The following is a 20892-nucleotide window of genomic DNA, read 5'->3' on the forward strand; positions in this document are numbered from 1 at the left end:
GCGGCTTGCTAGTAATTATAGGGACAGCTCTAGCGCGTATAGAGCTTAGCAGTCCACCTAACAAAGTTATTAACTTAATTATTACTTATAGAGTTGCTACCACGCTTTTTTAACAGTTTATTAGCTATTACTTAAACTTTAGCCTTTATAAGGGCAGATCTACGCGTAGACTCTTTAAAAATTTATCTAATAATAGCCTTCTCTTCTAACTTATTTAGGCGTTTTATATTTAGTTTGTAGTTATGTTAGGGGCGCTTTCTAGCCTATTGATTAGATATTATACTTTAAGACACGTTATAGATAGGGGTAGCGCGTCTTTAGCTTTAAATACATTATAATTAGATATTAAAAAGAGCAAGTGAAAGATCTGATTTAGGATAAGTTAATTAATAGTTATGTTATTAAGATATAACGCGTTGTAGTATTAACTTTAACGCGCTAGTGGGGAGTGACTGACTCGCTTGGGTGACTGACTCGCTTATGAACCACGTTATACGTTATTTAGTAGTGCTATATAATTATAAAACTATTGGTCACTAGTAAGTAGTTATAGATAAAACTCACTTTATTTTTTATCTATTTTATGTTCTATTAACTTTTTAAATTAGTAGAATTTTTCATAAGCAACTAAAGGCCTATCTTATAACTCATCTTTTAGAATACAGCTTTTATACGCTTTTTTAATAACTTATCTTTAGTTCTATTTTTAGTTAGCATTTACTTCTTACTATAATAATTATAATATGTAAGAGGCTACGCCTACGTATGTACAGCTTAGCTTCTAAGCGAGTATATCTATACGACTACCTGGACTTCAAAAAGCTTGAAGTCTTGTTACTGCCTTTTTGGCTATGGATGGCGTAAGTAGTCGTAAGCTCGGCCCGTTGGGCCCGCCCATTACATAATATATAAAAAGTTCAAGTTTTTTCTTATCAAGTAAGTTAAATCAAGTCTAGTAGTTAGTATTATAAAAAATACTATAGTTTTTACTTTAAGTAAGAATAACTTTTTAGGCCTTATTGATATTACTATATAGCACTTTTAAAATTAAAAGATAGTTATAGTCTTTTAATGAGCTGTTTGAAAGGTTGTTAAAGTTAGCTTTTATAATACTATAGAGCTTACTATAATTTTTTTAATAATGCGTATACTTATAAAGCTTTTGCTAGCTAAGCTAAGTAAAAAGCTATCTAGCTTTACTAGTAGCTTTACTAATGATAGCTTTATAAGTTAACGTACTACACTAGTGAGGCGGCCAAACCAGTGAGCTGGCCACTGTTTCTTGGCACTGCGAACACTATATACAAACAATTAAATTACTTAATACTAACTATAGACTAATCTTTTATATAAGACACTTATATTAGATTTAGAATCTTCTACTATATCTTTTTAGCACGTACAAGCGTTGTGCCTAGTCTTACTGTAGTTGCCATAGCGCTATTAACCTAGTTAGGCTAGTTCTTAACTACTACTACTACGCGCTCTCTTTGCTATTGTACGACTACTAGAAGCACTCTTAGCTACTACTAATGCTGCTACACTATACTCTAGTGTCCTGCTATGCTATATCTGCTTTTGCTTTTGACCTTTGCGCTTTGTAACTTCTACTAATTACTCTTTCAACTCTTATATGTAAGCTTTAATTAGAATATTCTTATTTAGCATCTCTTTTGCTTCTTTAATAAGCTTTAAGAAGCTTTCTTAAGCACTTATTAGTAATTATATAAAGAATTCTCTTATAAGCCTTAATTATAATCTAAATTTAAGTAGGTTACTTAGTGTTCTTAACTACTAGGGCGTTTCTAGGAGGGGTGCTAGTAATAGCGTACAAAGTTGCACTTTAAGGCAATTTATAACTACCTACGCGTTTATAAGAACAAGTCCTAAAGCCTTAAAGGCCTTCTTATAGTTATTATATGTAAACAGGTTAAAACATACGTATTTAAAGGCTAGAAGGAAGCCTTCTTTATTGATATAGTAGACGCGTTAGCGTGCTAAGTCTTATACGCGTTAAGAGTACTTTAATTTTAATAGCAAGAAACACACTATATTAAGTAGCTAAAGGATATATAATAAGTAAGAGGGCATATAGAGCGTAAGGATCTTATATACGAAGTAGTATTTCTTAAAATCCTTATTAAGGTAGCTTTTGTGCCTATCTAAAATTAGCAGCCTATATAACCCCTTCTAACGCGTGTTTGTATACGCGTTAAAGTGCTTTAACTACTTAAGACTAAGCTAATTATTAGTCTAGCCGTTCTCTAAGACTAAAACTTTCTAATTATATAGGATATCTTGCTCTTTATACTAAATAGAGATGTAGACGCATCCTTTGTAGATAATAAATAGTAGGATAGTATACCTAGTAGCATAGATGCCTTAGATAACTATTACTTACTCTTAGTCCTCTAGCTAGATAAGATTTAGTCTTATATAACGTTCTAAACTAGTAATAACCTTTATTAAGCTAATAACGCCTATTTAGAAGCTAGTCTTATTAAAGTTGTAGATATTATCTAGATAGACTCTAAACTAGTTAATTTTATCTCGTACGAGCTTAAACTATAAACTAATAACCTCTAGGTCTTCTTAAAGGGCTCTCTAATAGTCCTTTACTTAATTAATGTAACGGGCTAAACGCCCTTCGCCTCCCATACTCGTCTACGACCTCGTTTACTCCACCTGCCCGGCCCGATTGTTACCCTAGCAACCAGCATTGTATATAGATAGCTACGTAGCCGAGAGCTTAGCTCTCTATCGAATACAATCTTGTTACCTTGGCCTGTCCGATCGTGCTCCCGAGCTTAAAACTACCCTCCGGGGTCGAGCCCCTTATAATTAAAAGCTATCTTAAGCTCCTCTATATAAGCAATAAAGCGCTAAGCCTAGTTTTTACTAATAGGTACCCTACTATAAGTAGCTAGCAATTAATTAGCAATATCTACTACCTTATATAGCTAGGGCGCAAATCCTTGCGCGTTAAGGTTCAGAATGTATTATATAATAGTCTATTTCTCTACTATAGTAAGCTTCTAGACGCTAGGTTGTGTATAAAGTTAATTAGTAATTCTATAAAGCTAATTAGAGAGCTGCTAATATTATACGCTATAGGCTACTATAGCATGTTACAAAATTTTAAATTAGCTAGTAGTAAAGGCCTAAAGCGTAGAGTTAATGCTGCCTTCTTTATATAACGTATTCCATCACCGAGCGGGCCACATCACCGAGTGTGCCACTTTTTCTTGGCATCACGAACTTCACGTACGAAAGATAATGCCCCAACAACAGAACGCGATATTAACTTAGCAAGAAGGTAGGCTTACTCTAGCTGTTCAGGCCTATTGTACAGGCCAGTTTAAGAGCATTTAACGCGCTGCAGCAGCCTACAACGTCCATTATCAGCAGATCTCTTGGCGGCTTTAAGGAATCACCTTTTAACCTATAACACAGCTAAATTGCTAGAAGCTAACTAAGTCTAAAGAGCAAACTATCGTACGATATATTCTTAACCTAGACTTGCGAGGATTTGCCCCCCGTCTATGTGAAGTAGCAGATATGGCGGAGAAACTACTACGCGAACGAGATGGCGAGCCTTTAGGCAAATGCTAGGTAGAGCGGTTTGTTACTCGTACAGACGAGCTTAGAACAGCCTTTGGTTGAGCAAAGGATTGTTAGAGAACTTAACAAGAGGATCTAGAGATTATTAACGCGTGGTTCAAGCTCGTACGAGAGACGGTTGAGAAGTATGAAGTTCATTTAGACGACATCCATAACTTTGATGAAACTGGCTTTTAGATGGGCGTAATTGGCTCAATGAAGGTAGTCACAGGCGCAGAGCGTCGTACGAGGCCTACTCTCACGCAGCCAGGCAATCGCGAGTGGGTTACAGTCATCCAGAGCATCTGCGCTGCGGGATACGCTACCCCGCCATTCATTATCTACAAGGGACGCGTCCACATCTCTGCATAGTACGAAGAAGCAGATATACCGTACGACTAAAAGCTTTCAGTATCAGAGAACGGCTGGACGAACAATGAGCTTGGTCTCGCGTGGTTAAAGCACTTTGACGAGCATACAAAGACGCGTCAGGTGGGGTTATACAGGCTACTCATCCTTGACGGCCATGAGAGCCACCTTAACTAAGAATTTAAGGATTACTGCCTCGTACGAAAGATCCTTACCCTCTGTATGCCTGCTCATTCATCGCACATACTTTAGCCACTTGACGTTGTCTGCTTTTCGCCTCTTAAGCAGAAGTACTCTCAACGCGTACGAGACTTGGCACGCCACCATGTCTAGCATATTGATAAGGAGCGCTTCCTTCCAGCCTTTTGAGACGCGTTTTTTAACGTGTTTACGTCCAATAACTGCAAGAAGGCCTTTAAGGCAGCAGGGCTAGTCCCTATCGACGCGTAGAGAGTTATTAATCGCCTTGACGTACGCCTTTATACTCCACCATAAGAAGCTTAGCTAGAAATACCCTAGACGTTAAGAACACTAAGTAATTCGCATGAATTTAGGTCACAATTAAAGCTTGTAAGAGAGTCTTTCGTACGATCGCCAACTACTGCATAAGAAGGCTTTTTAAAGCTTATTAAAGGGGCTAAGGAGATGCTATATAAGAATGTGCTTATAAAGGCCCGCGTAAGAGAGCTTGAAGAGCAATTAGCAGCAGTAACAAAGCGCCAAGGGCGCCAAAGAAAGCGAATTCAGACAGGTGGGACACTAGACTTTGGTGCAGGGGCATCGCAGGTAGCTGAAAGTAGTTCTGCTGGTCGTACGACATCAAAGAAGGCACGTGGTGAGGGTAGTCAAGAAAGGGCCCTACTAGGTCAACGGCACTGTAGAACCTGTGGGAGGACAGGCCATAACTCTCGTACGTGCTAGAAAGATGTAGAAGAAGATTCTTTTTTAGATACAAGTAAGTCGTACGAAGCATCTATAGCTAGTGTAGAGTAATCTAAGTTTTCGTACATGAAGTTCGTGATGCCAAGAAAAAGTGGCACACTCGGTGATGTGGCCCGCTCGGTGATGGAATACGTTAAGTTAAAAGTAGTATAACATGGTTCACAAGTGAGTCGCTAACCTAAGCAAGTCGCTAACGCCCTACTAGCCTATCAACTTCATCACTATAACGCGTAATGTCTTAATAACGCAACTATCCATTAATATATTCTAAATTTAATCTTTAACTCACTCTTTTTAATATTTAGTTGCAACCTGTTTAGAGTATAAATTATGCTACTTGTAAGCAGTTGAGGGTGTAGGAAGTATTGTGTATTCCGATGTGTATCATAATAGGAGCAAGTTTAAATACGGTGTTATTAGTTAGTGGGCAACCACGTGACTATACATAGTACTTCTAGGCTTACACACCTCCCTCAGGTTCGAACGCATGTTAAAGCTAATGTGATCATAGGCCACCCCCTGCTCTACAGAGTAGGGCTGCTTGCAAGAGTGCGGTGGGTTGCCGCTTGTATTAGAGCAGTGCCAGGTGGGGATCGTCCGCCGTCGCGGTGTAGGTGGACCTCGCTCTGTACTATGGGCGTCCCCAGTAGTTGGACGTCTCCTAGAGCTAGCACTAAGGTCCTGACTGCTTCTTGTTCTTGTATGGAGTTCAGTAGTGTGCCTTGATATTTAATAAAAGAGCTTTGTAAGCGTACAGCCTCGTTAAACCTGTAAAAACCATAGAGGAAAAACTAGGAAGAGTACTACACTATATAGCTATAGCTTATATAGTAGGAAAGATCTTGAAATGTAAAAGTGATACCCAATTTTCGTGTCTCTAACGAGGCAGTAGTTTAGTAAGTCTATTAGCAGGTTAAACGCTAGTTAGTATATATGTAAGGTTGAAGTTGTGAGCTTATGCTTCTTAACAAAGCCAGTAATAATGTATATCAACGTGCCTAAGCGACGTCTTAAGTCGTAGTGTAGCTGCTGTAATTAGCTGTATTGTCTATTAATTGTCGCAGTATAGTATCTACTCATTGCCTAGATCAAATTTAATCTCCTTAAATAGTCTCCACCACCATAGCAGCTCTGTGCCTGCAGACGAGGCGGCGATCAGTTTAGCTTCAGTAGTTGATTTTGTGACACATCGTTGCAGTGTAGCCTTCCAGTCAATAGGCCCGCCAAATAGGAAGAAGATGTAGCCTTGCGAGCTTTTCCTTGTGGCCTTGTGGTCGGCGTACGAGGCATCCGTAGCACCATAGAAGTCTGGTTCTTGATGATCTTCAATATGTGCTATGTCGGTAGAGATGGAGGCATTGTAGTACAGTGCTTGATCCTTAGTAGAGTATAGATAGCTGAGCGTTTGATAGGCAGCATTGATATGCTATTGTGAAGGGTTAGTGAGGAATTTAGCTAGTTTTAAATGCGCTTTTAATACATTAAGTCGTGTAGCAGCTGCCACATAGCTAATTAATCTAACTAGCTGTGCGTATCTGTGTATATTCGCGTTATTTCTTGGTTGGCCTAAAGGGAGTAGTTCCTCTAGAGGGAGAGGAGTGGCTAAAGGCCGCTTGAACGACTTTGGTGATGGATATTTGGCGTTAAGCTTGTCAAGGTAGGCTGACTGCGATAGCCAGATAGATCCAGTTGATCTATCGCGGTGTGTTTGTATTCCACAGAAGGTGGATAGTTCTCCAAGCGATTAGATCTCATATCGACGTAGTAGCTTACGTTCAAAGTCGTCAAGTGCTGCTATATAGGCTAGACGCGCGAGTATAACTATATCATTAACATAAAAGAAGACAATAAGCTTTTTATTTCGCCAAAGGCAAGGTGCCTCTTTGACTTCTTAAAGACCTAGTTCATTAAGCGTCTTTATAAGCTCTTTGTACTACAGTAGTGGTGAGGCCTTAAGCCCATAGAGAGCTCTGCGTAGTTCCCACAGATGCTCAGCATTAGAGAAGCCTTCTGGCGGGTGACAGTAAACAGGTGTATTAAGTTGAGCATTAGTGAATGCGTTGACTGCGTTGTAATGGCGTATTTTAAGGTTGAAGTATGCTGCAATAGCTATAAGTCCTTAAAAGATGCGCGTAGCTAGAGTTGCAGCGTATGTATCCTCAGCTGTCGCTTGTAGATCGCCTCAAACGCAGATTCTAGCCTTGTATTTAACTAGATATCCCTCGTTATTAAGCTTGTATTTAAACACCCATATTAGCGGCAGGACTTTGGTGTCTTAAGTGTTAAAATCCTTCTAGGACATAGTCTTGTACGTATCCTTGCGCTTAATATCTAAGATCTCACGTTGCATTGCTGCTATAAAGCCTTGCTTATGTACGGTAGGGAGCTTTATAACATCTTGATAGAAACGTGGCTTAGGAGGTAGAGTTGAGTGGTGGAATTGTGTTTTTGGAGCTGTGATAGATGCTGCTACGAACGTGGACTAGTATTTACGGACGAAGAAGCTGCTGCTTTTGCGTGTGGGCTTCCTAGATCTTGCTGCTCCTTCTAGCAGTATATGTGAATGGCGTAGATTGCTGTCGATAAGTTCGCAATTTGCTGCAGCGTTTGTGTCTACTGATTGCTCTATTGAGTCGCGTCGCTTTCGTTTTCTTGATGTACGAGTAGATGGCTGTGTTTCTGGAGTAGGCGTGGAACTATGGCTGGCTGTAGCTGGTGAGACTTGGTGATATCCCATGTGATTGTCTGGATCTGGAGTAGCTGTCACAGCTGGTGTAGGCAGAGATCCTGCGTTGTGATCCTCATGAGGTTTTTCAGTACTTTGTGTGGACGAAGTTGGTATATCCATATCCTGGCTGGCTTCTGTTGTAGCGCCTTCGTCCTCTTCTTTAGAAGACTCTTCTGGATTCTGCAGTGGTGGCATATGGATTGTATGTATAACCTCTTGTATCTCTTCGCCTTGTAGTAGTGGATCTTGACTATCGAAAGCTTGGTAGAACATGTCCTCTCTGAACGTCACATCACGTGTGCGAATGACTTTGCCCTAGTGCGCTCTACTCTTTGCTTTCGGTATCTAGATCCTGTAGATATTTGAGGCATTGTAGCCAATAATGTAGCCTATGAGGGCACGAGGAGTGAGCTTATCACCTCGCGGTATCTGCGTGCGTAGTGCGTATGCTTGGCAGCCATATATTTTGAGATGAGCTATTAAAGGCTTCTTGCAGTACGCTATTTCAAATGGTGTTTTCCAGCTGAGAGATCGCGTAGGTGTGCAATTGAGAAGATATCCTGCAGTGACATATGTCTCTAGAGCAAGATGGAGTGGTAGTTTTGAAGTGCTTATTATAGATCGTGAGTAGTTAATTAGAGTCTTTCCTAATCTTTCTGCAGAGCCATTCTGCTCTTTTGTATGTAGAGCTCTGATCTAGAATCTAATTCCTTCTTGCTAACAGTATGCACGCGCTAAGTCGTCTGTTAGACTATAGCCTCGTTCGTCGTCGGCTATTATAAATGTGATAGTAGTATTAAACTCCTATTTAATCGTCCAATCTAGGCGAGTGATCACTTTAAGTAGAGTTTCCTTGTCGCGTTTTAGAATTAAGTATACGAAGTTAAACTTCGTGTATAGGTTAAATGCATAGAATACGTATCAATGCCTATTGTAGCCTATAACGTCGAGCTTGATAATATTAATTGCAACTATCTCGAACGGACGAGATGCACCGACCTCATGTCCCGTACGACGAGAGATGATCTAATAGGCTTTGTTCTGTGAGCATGCTTCGCAGTCGATTGTACGTAGTGCAAAGCCTGTAGATAGTTGCTGGATGCCCTGGACGTTTTCTGCTAGATGATCGATAGCATCACTGCCTACATGTGCCATAAGGACATGAAGCTGAGGCTTGGTAAGTGCTCAAGGTTTAAGAGGTTGGGCTGAATATTAAGGCCTGCGTTAATTGGCTGCAAAAGCTGCATATTAAGCAGATTGGATTAGTGGAGGCTAGGTGCGATGCACGACTAGCCAATAGCCTCCTAATCGGGTAAGGCTTGCAACATCCTCGCGAGCATCTTTGACAGCTCTATACAGGACATTTCTTCCTAAGTCAAAGTGGATATTTGATGAGGAGAGGCGGGATAGCGAGACAAGGCTGGTGAAGAAGGATTAGATCAGAGCCACGCGCTTAAGCGTAGTTCTCTTGATACCACTTAGTGTTGATAGAGGCAGCTTAACTTCACCCTATGCCTTAATTTTCGTCTTAGTTCCTCCTGCGAGTACGACGTCGTCGTCAGCTGCTGGAGCTTTCTACTTAAACTCTGCAGGGTTGTTGCAGATATAAATATCAGTGGCTAGATCCAGCGTCTATGAGTGGGCGAGTGGATATTGTTAAGCTACTCTCTAGTTGTTGAACGCGGAAAAGAAAACGGCATATGCTTCGTGCTGCAGGGATTGTTTAGCTAGTGGGTCTCCTGCGTCAATTTCTATTAAATTAAAGTCTGTCGCTTTGTTGTGCTTGTTAGTATCCCTAGTCTTGGGTTTCTTAAAGCGTTGATTCTTTTCCTAAATCTTATTTAGTATCCTACAATTATCCTTGGCCTTAAAATTAGCAATCTTCTTAGCTTTTTTAGGGTCTACAACGAATCCTCGTTGCTGGAGTGCCGTATCGATGTATGGGCATTGGCCCCAGAAATGACTGTCGCCGCAGAGACAGGGCTTTTCTGGCTTATTTTCACTGTCTCTTGATCGTTTCTTGTTGTTGTACGGAGATGACTGGCCATTCATCGTTGCTCCAAAGGCACCTCCATGGATATTTGCTTTTCTTGAGTAGGTCGTACGGTGATAGCGCAGGTATTCGGCAAGAACAGTAGAGAGCTAGGATTAATGAGGTATCAGCTTGCTGCGATCTGAGTTCTAGATTTCTTTAGCTTTGAATATATTAAGTGAAGCGCTAGCAGCGTATGTAGCGTCAACTTGCTTAATTGCTTGGATAAGATCCTTATAGGCTTTAAATCCGTGTACTTTAGGCAGATTAAGTTGTTTTGCTCTGCTATATGCTGTAAAAAACTCATTGCACCAGTCTTCAACATTTAATTGTTGAGCATGTAGAATCTTGGCCGCTTCGTAGTCCTTCTGCACTCGATATTCCATATCGGACGTAGTAGGAGAGAAGAGATCTTGGAGCGTCTTAATTTAATTGTGGACTGTTGTCTTGTCTTTAATATAATATAGTAGTTCCTGTTGTATAGTCTTAGTGATATGCGCTTCTACTTAGCCTAACTTATCTCGAAGACGTCTATATTCTTTTATTTCTTTGTAGTAGCTACTGCGATCCTAGTTGTACTACAGTAAGTCTTGCTAAGATGGTAGAGTTGCAGGTGATCCGTCAACATTAGTAATAGGCGCTGGCCTAGTAGGCTAAACAGGCTTTTGCAGAGGATTAGATAGTTTGTTGGGATCAATGTATTCCCATACGTCTCCTGCTTCAGCAATACGCTTGACGATAAAGAACTAAAGCTCCTAGTTGCTTTGTCCTTAAAGGATAATATCTAAATAAATAGTGTGCGCCAACATAATAGTATAGGTAGGTAGGTAGTCAATTAATTGCAGTAATATGCGGATTAGGCCGGGCTCATAACTGTAAGCAGTTAAGGGTGTAGGAAGTATTGTGTATTCCAATGTATATCATGATAGGAGCAAGTTTAAATACGGTGTTATTAGTCGGTGGGCAACCACGTGACCATACATGGTACTTCTAGGCTTACACTACTACTATCTATAACGTCCTATAAAGAACTCTATCTAATTAACGCGCTAGAAAGCGCCCTTAACGCAACTATAAGCTAAAATTAAAGTATCTAGATAAGCTAGAAGAGGAGGCTATAGTTAAGCGTTGTAACGGGCTGAACGCCCTTCGCCTCCCATACTCGTCTACGACCTCGTTTACTCCACCTGCCCGGCCCGATTGTTACCCTAGCAACCAGCATTGTATATAGATAGCTACGTAGCCGAGAGCTTAGCTCTCTATCGAATACAATCTTGTTACCTTGGCCTGTCCGATCGTGCTCCCGAGCTTAAGACTACCCTCCAGGGTCGAGCCCCTTACAAGCGTATTCTTAAAGAGTTTACGTAAGAATTTACGCTTATAAAGCTTAACGTTTAAGTAATAGCTAATAAACTATTAGAAAAGTGTAGTAGTAACTCTATTAGTAAGAACTAGGTTAATAACTTTATTAAGTAGACTTCTAAGCTCTATACGCGCTAGAGCTATTTCTATAATTACTAGCAAGCCGCCTACAGAGATCTAGTAGCTATCTAGCGCTAGTTTAACTTAGTCTAGGTAATAAGGTAGAAGTAGGGTATTATAGATAATAATATCTATAACTTTAATAAAACTAGCTTTATAATAGGCAAGGTTTTATTATAGTTATTAATTAAAGTATTAAAAGGATATAAGAAAGAAAAGTAGATATAGCAAGGCAACTATAAATAGGTTACTATAATCTAAGGCGTAGGCGCATTAGGTTACTAAATACTACCTTTTATTATCTTTATAGGCAGGGTGCTTATTAATGTTTAGTTTAAGAATTTGCCTACTAACTAAGTTCTTAAAGTTAATTCTAATAGCTAGATAAATAATTAGCTTAGTCTTGCCTGGTTAGAGCACTTTAATACCTATATAAAGTGTAAGAGGCTACGCCTACGTATGTACAGCTTAGCTTCTAAGCGAGTATATCTATACGACTACCTAGACTTCAAGAAGCTTGAAGTCTTGTTACTGCCTTTTTGGCTATGGATGGCGTAAGTAGTCGTACGCTCGGCCCGTTGGGCCCGCCCATTACATAAAGAGCTCTACTATAGGTAGATATTAACTAACGTGTTTCACCAGTAAGCGGGCCACCCTAGTATGTGGGCCACTTCCCTATGATATCCCACCTTTGCAACAATAACGCGTAATGTCTTAACAACACAACGCGTTAAAAACTTATACTAAAGCAGATCTATTTCTTACTATTACTAATCTTAATTCTAAACAAATTTAGAGTAAACAACGCGCTGCTGCCGCCTATAGCGTCCCACAAACAACAATCTAGCGTCGACGAGCTAGACAGCGCCCTCGAAGCGATTAGGAGCCACTAGCAAGGCGCCTAACAAAACTAGAAGAGGAGGCTATTACTATGCGTGTAATAGTCGAGGCTAAGCGAGGACTACCCTGTGGGAAAGACGACGTGCGAGATATGGCCAACAGACTGCTCCGAGAGCGTGGCGGGAAGGAGGTGGGCAAGAACTGGGTTGATAGGTTTGTCTAGCGCAATCCTGAGCTGCGTACGCGCCAGAGCCGTCCATACGATCACTAGCGAGCTCTCTGCGAAGACCTAGCGCTTATTAAGGGCTAGTTTAAGCTAGTTTAGAATATAAAGGCAAAGTATAGTATTGTAGACGAAGATATCTATAACTTTAATAAGACTAGCTTTATTATAGGTAAGATTTTATTACAGTTAGTTATTATAGGCTTAGACAAACTAGGGAGAACAAAGAAGATCTAGCTAGGCAATCGTGAGTGGGTTACGCTAATACAAGGCGTTGGCGCAATAGGCACGCGTATCCTAGCGTTTCTTATCTTCGCTAGCAAGGTTCTAATCTCTACCTAGTTTACAGAGGATCTGCCACGCGACTAGGTGATCTAAGTTAGTCCTACTAGCTAGACAAACAACGATCTAGCGCTTGACTAGCTTCGTTACTTTGATTCCTATGCGCGGCCTGTGGGGACGCATAGGCTGCTTATTATTAACGGCTATGAGAGCCACTGCTCGGTGGATTTCCGAGACCTCTGCGAAGAGATGAAGATAATCCTCCTCTGTATGCCTCCCCACTCGTCGCACCTCTTACAGCCTCTTGATGTGGGCTGCTTCTCGCCGTTAAAGCGCGCGTATGGTGATGCTATCTCGGTCTTAGCACGCAATCGCATCTACTATATTAGCAAAGAAACCTTCCTACTAGCGTTTAAAAAGGCCTATTATAAGGCTATTACACTAGAAAATATCCGCAGAGGGTTCTAAGGTGCTGGACTTTCACCGCACGATTATAACGTTGTTTTATCACAGCTTAACGTCATGCTGCGTACGCCAACTCCACCAGCGCAAGAGACTACTACTTAGGAGCCGAAAACGCCGCGCAACGCGCGCGAAATAGAGGCGCAGGCTACGCTTATTCGAAACCGTATGCAAATCCAGCAAGGGTCTTCTATAAGTTCTCTTAAGGAGCAGATATAGCAGTTAAGTAAGGGAGTTTAGCAGATAGCTTATAATATAGTGTTAATACAGAAGAAACTTAATCGCCTTAAAGCTACGATTACTAGAGTAACGAAGCGAAAAACTCGTAAGAGGCGCTACGTACAGGCAGAGGGGTCCTAGACAGTTAGCTAGATAGCTAATTAGATCGCTAAGGTAGAGGGTAGTAGCTATAATAATGGTGCAACGTCTACGAAGAGGGTGCGTAGTAAACGGCGCTGCGGGCGTTGTAGCTAAATTAGACACAACTCTCGCACTTGTTAAGTAGAATTAGAGGATATAGAGGATAGCAATGCGTCTAAAGAATAATATCTTATTCTACTTAATAAAAAACATTGTGGTGGTGTTGCGCAATACTATTATAAAGATGTAAAAGTTTAGGGAGGTGGCCTACATACTAGGGTGGCCCGCTTACTAGTGAAACACGTTACTTATTATTAATAGCTATAGGAGCTACTGCTTTATTAATTTCTGAGATCTTTATAAGAAGAAGAATATTATGCTTTGCTATATACTTGCGCACTTATCTTACCTATTATAGCTTCTTAATGTCGCCTACTTCTCGCTATTAAAGCGCAAGTATAGCAACGCTATTTTAGGCTTAGCACGCAACTACACCTACTATATTAGCAAAGAGACCTTCTTACTAGCCTTTAAGACTGCTTTTAAGCAGTCTATTATAAAGGAGAATATCTAAGCTAGCTTTAGAGGCGCTAGTCTAGTCCTACATAACCTATAGGCTATGCTATCTAAGCTTAATATAGTAGTGTAGACACCTATATAATTACTATAATAGGTAGCTACCTAGTAGGCGCAGACACCATGCAACGCGCGCGAAGTTAAGTTTTAAATTAGTCTTATTTAAAAGAGCGTGAGAAAACGCTATAGGTCTTCTACTAATTTACTTACTAAGTAGATTGCGTAGCTAAGTAAGAAGGCCTAGCAAATAGCATATAAAATAACGCTTATAATAGAGGAAATAGGTACGCTTTAAGTAGCTCTTAATAAGTTAAATAAGCGTAAAAGCTATAAGTAGTAATACTTATAGATAAAAGAAACTCTTACTATAGGTAAAGTATAAAAAGTATTAGCTAAATAAGTAGGTAGTAGTTATAGTAATAGTAAGAATGCGTTGAAGAGGGTGCAAGGAGAGTAGTAGTGTAGGCGTTGCAAGTAGACTAGACACAACGCTTATACCTACATAGTTAAGATAGATAGTGTAAGTAATAGTAGTAATTTTAATAATGTATTTAGTGTATTATAATAGTTTATTAACTATAATAAAAAACTTTAATAACGTGTTGATGTAGATGTAGTAGTAGGGCGTTAGCGACTCGCTCAGGTTAGCGACTCACTTGTGAACCACGTTAATAATTAAGTAATATTAACTATATTTCTATTAATTTATATATATTATATAGTAATAGTATTAGTGCCTTAAAGGCAATTAGCTTACTTAAAATAAAATACTAAGCTTCTATATTAAATAGTACTTATTTAGTAGCTTAGTTGGTTATAGAACTAGTGCTAAGTTATTATATTATAGTACTAACTCTATATAGTTTAGATATTATAGAGCTAATATAGCACCTTAGCTTAGTAGGCTTATTAGTAGGTTAAATAATAAATTATTAGTAGGTTGTATAACCGTCGCTATGCAGATCTAACGCACGTGCCTATTTACGATCTTCCAGGAAAACAAAGTTACATCGGCCAAGGGCCCGTTCGGCTGTTCCGTCTCCGTCTCCTTTTTTGAGCACGTTGCGGCTGGTGGTTGCGTGGTATCTGAACTACCTGGGTTAAGAGAGAAGACAGAGGTGCTGTTCGAGAAAACGTCTGCTCAGGCTCTATTTTAGTGACAGAATCTTCACTTGACAGGTCGTTTCTATCAGCACACAAGGTTTCCTAAAGATACGTTAGAGAACAGAGTTGTCGAGACGGAGCGTTACCACACGGAGTAAGTCGTGAAGAAGGGAGCCTTAGTTTGCGCATAGAGGCGATATCGTGGTGCAGTAAGCACTAGACAAAGGCTATTTTATGAGCGCTATGCAATGAAAATTGACGTTTGTTCCATGCTTCTGGAATATGTACTACGCTAGATAGATTGCCAATTCTGACTCCGTTTTTAATGCGGAGATGGAGATGGGAGACGGAACCAAACTTAGTCTGATCAAACTGATTTACACGCTTGTACTATGCTGCTCTTAGTACTATTTACTTGAGGTATAACAAGCCATGAGACCTCTACGAAACAAGACTCCGGCTATGCCTAAGCCTGACGCATGGAGAGGCGCATGCGGGTGTGGTTCGGAGCCGAAGAGACAGTGGATAGGGGAGACAAGGTGCTGCACTACACACTAGTATAGAAATAACCCCCTCTTACATTTCTTGTCTACGGAGGTGCCTTTCTAAAGTATTGTCTAACGCTAATCTCGGCGCTTCGGCACAACTCTTCTTAGCGCAACTCCCACCTTAGAGTTAAGGGGCTATCTAATTAGTCTGCCTACTACTATGTAGTTATCCTTTAACTATAGCTTCTTATACTAACATATACACCTATACCTTAGTAATTACATTAAAATTACCTCTTATTAGCAAGAATACCTTATAAGTCTCTACGCTAACTAGCGTTTATCCTTATACTATAGATTATATCTATAGTAGAGCTATTGCTATAGGCTTTAAGCTAAACAACCTTCCTATTAAGATCCTTCTACACCACGTTTAGGATGCTCTAAAGCCTAGTAGGCCTGCTAAGCAGGCAAAGGTAAAAGAGCAGATATTACAATAAGTACAACACAATAGATATAGACGAGAGAAGAGCTATACTAACCTTACTAGTAGGCTTAGTCTCTAAGGAGTCGAAATCTCTGCCTCTACTGTCTAGAGGGTGTTAAGAGCAGCAGAATATAGAAAGACTAAGCTAATAAGGAAGCCTAGGTTAATATAAGAGATAAAGAGTGCTTATCTTAAGTAGGCATTAGAGCATAAGAACTAGACGTTAGAGGACTAGAAGAATATTATCTAGATAGACAAGACGTTAGTAGTGATTAACTACTAACGTAGAGGCTATAGAGTCTAGAGAAAGGCAGACAAGATGTAACGGGCTGAACGCCCTTTGGATAGCTCCTCGATGGAATCTCGGGCCAAGCTGCGCGCGCACCATCTGAACTACGTTCAGACCGAGCAGCGCTCAGACAACGCGCTTAGATACTCTAGCATAACCTTTCTCTAATAAGTAAATAAACACCACGTAAGTAGAGTAGATAGCTCCTTATTAAATATAACTTCTTGTATACCTCGCGATTGCTCCCTAAAGCGCAGCCCCTTACATTTTGTATTCAATCCTAATTAGACACAAGCCTTAGGCAGACTATCTTCTAACTAAGTTTTAAAGCGTATTATTAGTGCGAGCTAGTAACATAGAGTTAGTGCTACAATAAGTACAAAAGGCCTTTAGTGCAGCGAGAAGGTAGACTGTTGTAAGATAGTACACCTAGGGCAGAGCTTTGCAGGAAGTTCAGCCGTGAGAGACAGTAGGCGAATTAGTCGCCTAGGACCTGTCTAGGAAGTCCTATTGTGTCTTGGAAAGCTAAGCTGTAGGCACAACGTCGCGTAATAAACTACCTAAAGGCTACTTAGGCCTAGTGTACAGTTAGCTAGAAGCGGACGTTATAGTAAGAAGTCCTGTCGATCCTCTATTAGACAAGGTGCAGGCCGTGCGATTACTCTTAATAGGAGACAAGATCCCACGAGCGAGACGGCAAGACGTGAGTCTTCCTAGGGACGCGACACAACAGCGACAGAACGCTGTTTAGATTCTAGCTAGTAACAAGGACAGCCAAAGGTAAGCCCTACTAGTCCTTACTAACGAGGAGTAGGCCGCAGTCTAGGACTGCGCGAGCGGATTGAAGAGCGATTGGAAGCCTTGCATATTAGCAGGCAAAGAACGAGACGTCCAAAACGAATTAGGCAATAGAGATTAACGTTCTAAACTTAAATGTAGAAGAGCTGGCGGCGTACGCTGCTGCTAAGAACTAGGTAGGAGTATTAGATGAAGAGATCCTGCCCGAAATTACACAAATGCTTAGAGAGGACGGATAGAAGGAGGCAGCAATTAGGCTAACGATTAAAGCAGTTGCTAAACGATCGGCCGTCGTGGGAGGAAAGGGCTCACTAAGGTAAGGAGGCTTGCTGAAGGCCAACTAGGATGCCATGGCCTAGATGATGGAGCTGATAAATCGGTTAACAGCCTAGAACCAGGTGCTAACGGAACGGCTCGTGGCACTCGAGCGTAACTAAGCTGAGGGGCGTTTAGAGTCGTCCTATAGAGCCTTTACGCCTCCCCTAGCAGCAGCTGCAATCGCCAAGCTAGCTGCGCGCAGGAACAAGTTCCCGCACCTAGAACTATTTAATAGAGATTAAATAAAGTACGTAGCGTTTAAATATAAGACTTAAGCTAAGCTCTAGCACGAGTATAAAAGAACTTTAAGCCTCGCTTAGATCGAGTACGTGGTTAGTAGGTGTACGGGCAAGGCAGCGGATGTACTTCTACCCTAGGCAATACAGAACCAGAGTAAACGCCACATTGAAGACCTCTAGAGCTTTATAGACCAGCAGTTTAACGACCTACACTAGAAGTCTAAAGCACTTGATCGCCTTTTAACTCTTAAACAAGGCAAGCTCTTAGTAAGAGACTATTACATGGAGTTTAACCGTCTTAAGATTTAGTTAAGCGAGCAGTTTGGCGAAGCAGCTAAGAAGAGTATGTTCTTAAAGGGCCTTCACACTAAGCTGCAGGAGGCTCTTGCTACGATTGATGAGAATCTATTGTACGAGCAGCTAGTCAATAAGGCAGTAAGAACGTCTAACAACCTCTACCAGGTAGGTCTCGTTAAACTGCGCGCAACAAGCTCCTAGGTGGTAGATCGCTCTACTACAACAACCGCTTAATACAAAGCTAGTCTAGACGTTATAGACTAGGAGCCTTTAAAGGTTAATTAAGCGCAAGAGGCTAGAGGCAAGCTACAACAACCTCTACCTAACTGCTATCGCTGTGGGGAGCTAGGTCATATCGCGAAATACTGTTAAAACGCTACCTAGGTTAAGAAGGCAAGGCCTGCGCTAAGCAATGTTGGACATAAGCTGTAGAAGGAAGTTGATTAGGTGCCAAGTAGCGAGTTAGAAAAAGAGTAGCTTTAGACTAGAGTCTTAGTCTAGAGCCTCTAAAGATAGATTGGTAGATACGTAGCGAATAGAATTAGTTTTAGCAAAAGCATATGCGTCCTCTACTAATTACTGTAGATCTTATTATGAATAACGTGGTAAACGCTGTCGCGCTTATTAACTGCGGATGCCTATGCTATGCACTAATTAGCAAGAGATTTGCTTACCGCCACCGTCTAGAGCGCTTTTAAATACCTGCTTAAATAATTAAGGGGGTGAATGGCAAGCTATTAGAGATTAATAAGGTTGCCTAATTCTTGTTTAAGATGCATAGGTACGAAGAGACTGCTTATGTATACGTGATGGACTTGTCCTCTAGTAAGGACGTGTACCTTAGCAGGGGATGGATGGACCACTAGGACGTATCAGTATCTCCTGCTAAGAAGAGTATTTTTATCTACTTAAAGGGCATTTAAGTAAGGTTAACTAAAGGACGCCTACAAGGAGGAGTTAGCCAAGTTAACGCTGTAGCGTTTGCGGCCTTAGTTCGTAGGCATAAGAACGCTCTAAATAGCGTTTAGATCTTCGCCGCGTCAATTGCAGACATTGACAAGGCGCTACAACCAAAGAAGCCCGTAGATGTACGAGCGCTGCTACCAACACAGTACTAGGAGTTCTATGAGCTCTTCAACCCAAAGCAAGTAGAGAAGCTTCTACCACACTAAGGGCCAGGGGTGGACCACAAGATTAAGCTAGAGCCAAAGGATGCTCAGCTACTGTAGGGACCCCTTTATAGCATGTTGCGCAGAGAGCTCCTAGTCCTTAGAAAGGAACTTATATCGCTTCTTAAGAAGGGATTTATCCGCGTAAGCAGCTCGCTAGCCTTAGCTCTAGTATTGTTCGCTAAGAAGCTTAGGAGAGAGCTTTGACTGTGTATCAATTATCGGGCTCTAAATGCGATTACAAAGAAGGACCAGTATCTATTACCACTTATTCAAGAGACGCTCAATAGCTTAAGCAAGGCTAAGTAGTTCACGAAATTGGACGTTATCGCAGCCTTCCACAAGATCCGCGTCGCACTAGGCGATGAGTGGAAGACGGCCTTCCGTACGAGATTCGGATTGTTTAAGTGGCTAGTTACCCCCTTTAGCATGGCGAACTCCCTAAGTACCTTCTAACGATATATTAACTAGACCTTAAGAGAACACCTAGACGACTTCTGCTTAGCTTATCTAGACGACGTGCTAATCTATACTAACGGCGATCTACGCTAGCATTAAGAGCATGTCTAAAAAGTACTTAGTAAGCTATAAGCTGTAGGGTTACAAGTAGACATTAAGAAGTGCAAGTTTAAAGTTAAGACAACTAAGTACCTTAGGTTTATTATTAAAGCAGGCAAGGGGATAAGCATAGATCTAGCCAAAATAGCCGCAATTCGCGAGTGGGAGGCACTAAAGATAGTAAAGGGAGTAAGATTGTTCTTAGGATTCGCAAACTTCTACTAAAGGTTTATTAAGAACTTTACATAGCTAGCCGCACCTCTTACTAGACTTATAGGCGACGTCCTCTTCTAATAGGGACCTAAAGAGCAATTAGCCTTTAACAAGCTAAAAGAGATCTTTGTTATAGAGCCAACGCTAGCGGCGTTCAACCTAGATCAGGAGACAGTGCTCGAGTGCGATTCGAGCGGCTACGCGGTGGGCGGGGTGCTATCACAGTACGACGATGATGGAGTCTTACGACCCTGCGCGTTCTTCTCGCGGAAGAATAGCGCGCACGAGTGCAACTACAAGATCTATAACAAGGAGTTACTTGCGGTAGTATAATGCCTTAAGGAATAGGACTCTAAACTGCGTTTAGTTAAGAAGTTTAAGGTAATTATAGATTACAAGAATCTAGAGTACTTTATAAAACCCCGTATGCTAAACGAACGTTAGGTGAGATAGTTGCTTTTACTTGGTAGATACAACCTAGAGCTGCTATATCAGCTAGGTAAGCAGAACGTGAGAGCCAACGCGCTCTCAAGAAGAGAACAAGACCTACCTATAGGGGCAGAAGACGAGCGCTTACAGAAGCGCTTTGTACAAATATTTAAGCCAACAAACTCCTATTAGGAGGTAACAGAAGAAGAACTAGAAAAAGCTATCTTAGTAATGGCAACGAGGACACGAAGCCAGCAGCGGGAAGAGGAGGCTATCCCCCTATCTAGAGAAGAATTAGATTAGCTCCTTCCTAGAGTACTAAATAAAAAAGTGCTAGAGTAGAATAAGTTAGAGAAGCTTTAGCAAGAAGCGACAGCGAAGGATTGTGTCTACTAAAGAGCGAAGAAGGTAGTAGAGGACTAAGAGAGACGTTTCCCTGTAAACTTAGGCCTAAAGTGCTTAATTAAAGACTGCTTAGTAGATAGTAGAGTCCTATTTTACTAAGGGCGCAAGTGGGTGCTAGACAACGACGAGTTGCGAACGGCAATCATCAGCAGTGCCTACGACTCACTAGTCACTAGTCACCTAGGGCGCGAGCTAACGTACA

Source organism: Exserohilum turcica (assembly GCF_000359705.1).
Source record: "Exserohilum turcica Et28A unplaced genomic scaffold SETTUscaffold_9, whole genome shotgun sequence".
Classification (NCBI taxonomy): Eukaryota; Fungi; Ascomycota; class Dothideomycetes; order Pleosporales; family Pleosporaceae; genus Exserohilum; species Exserohilum turcicum.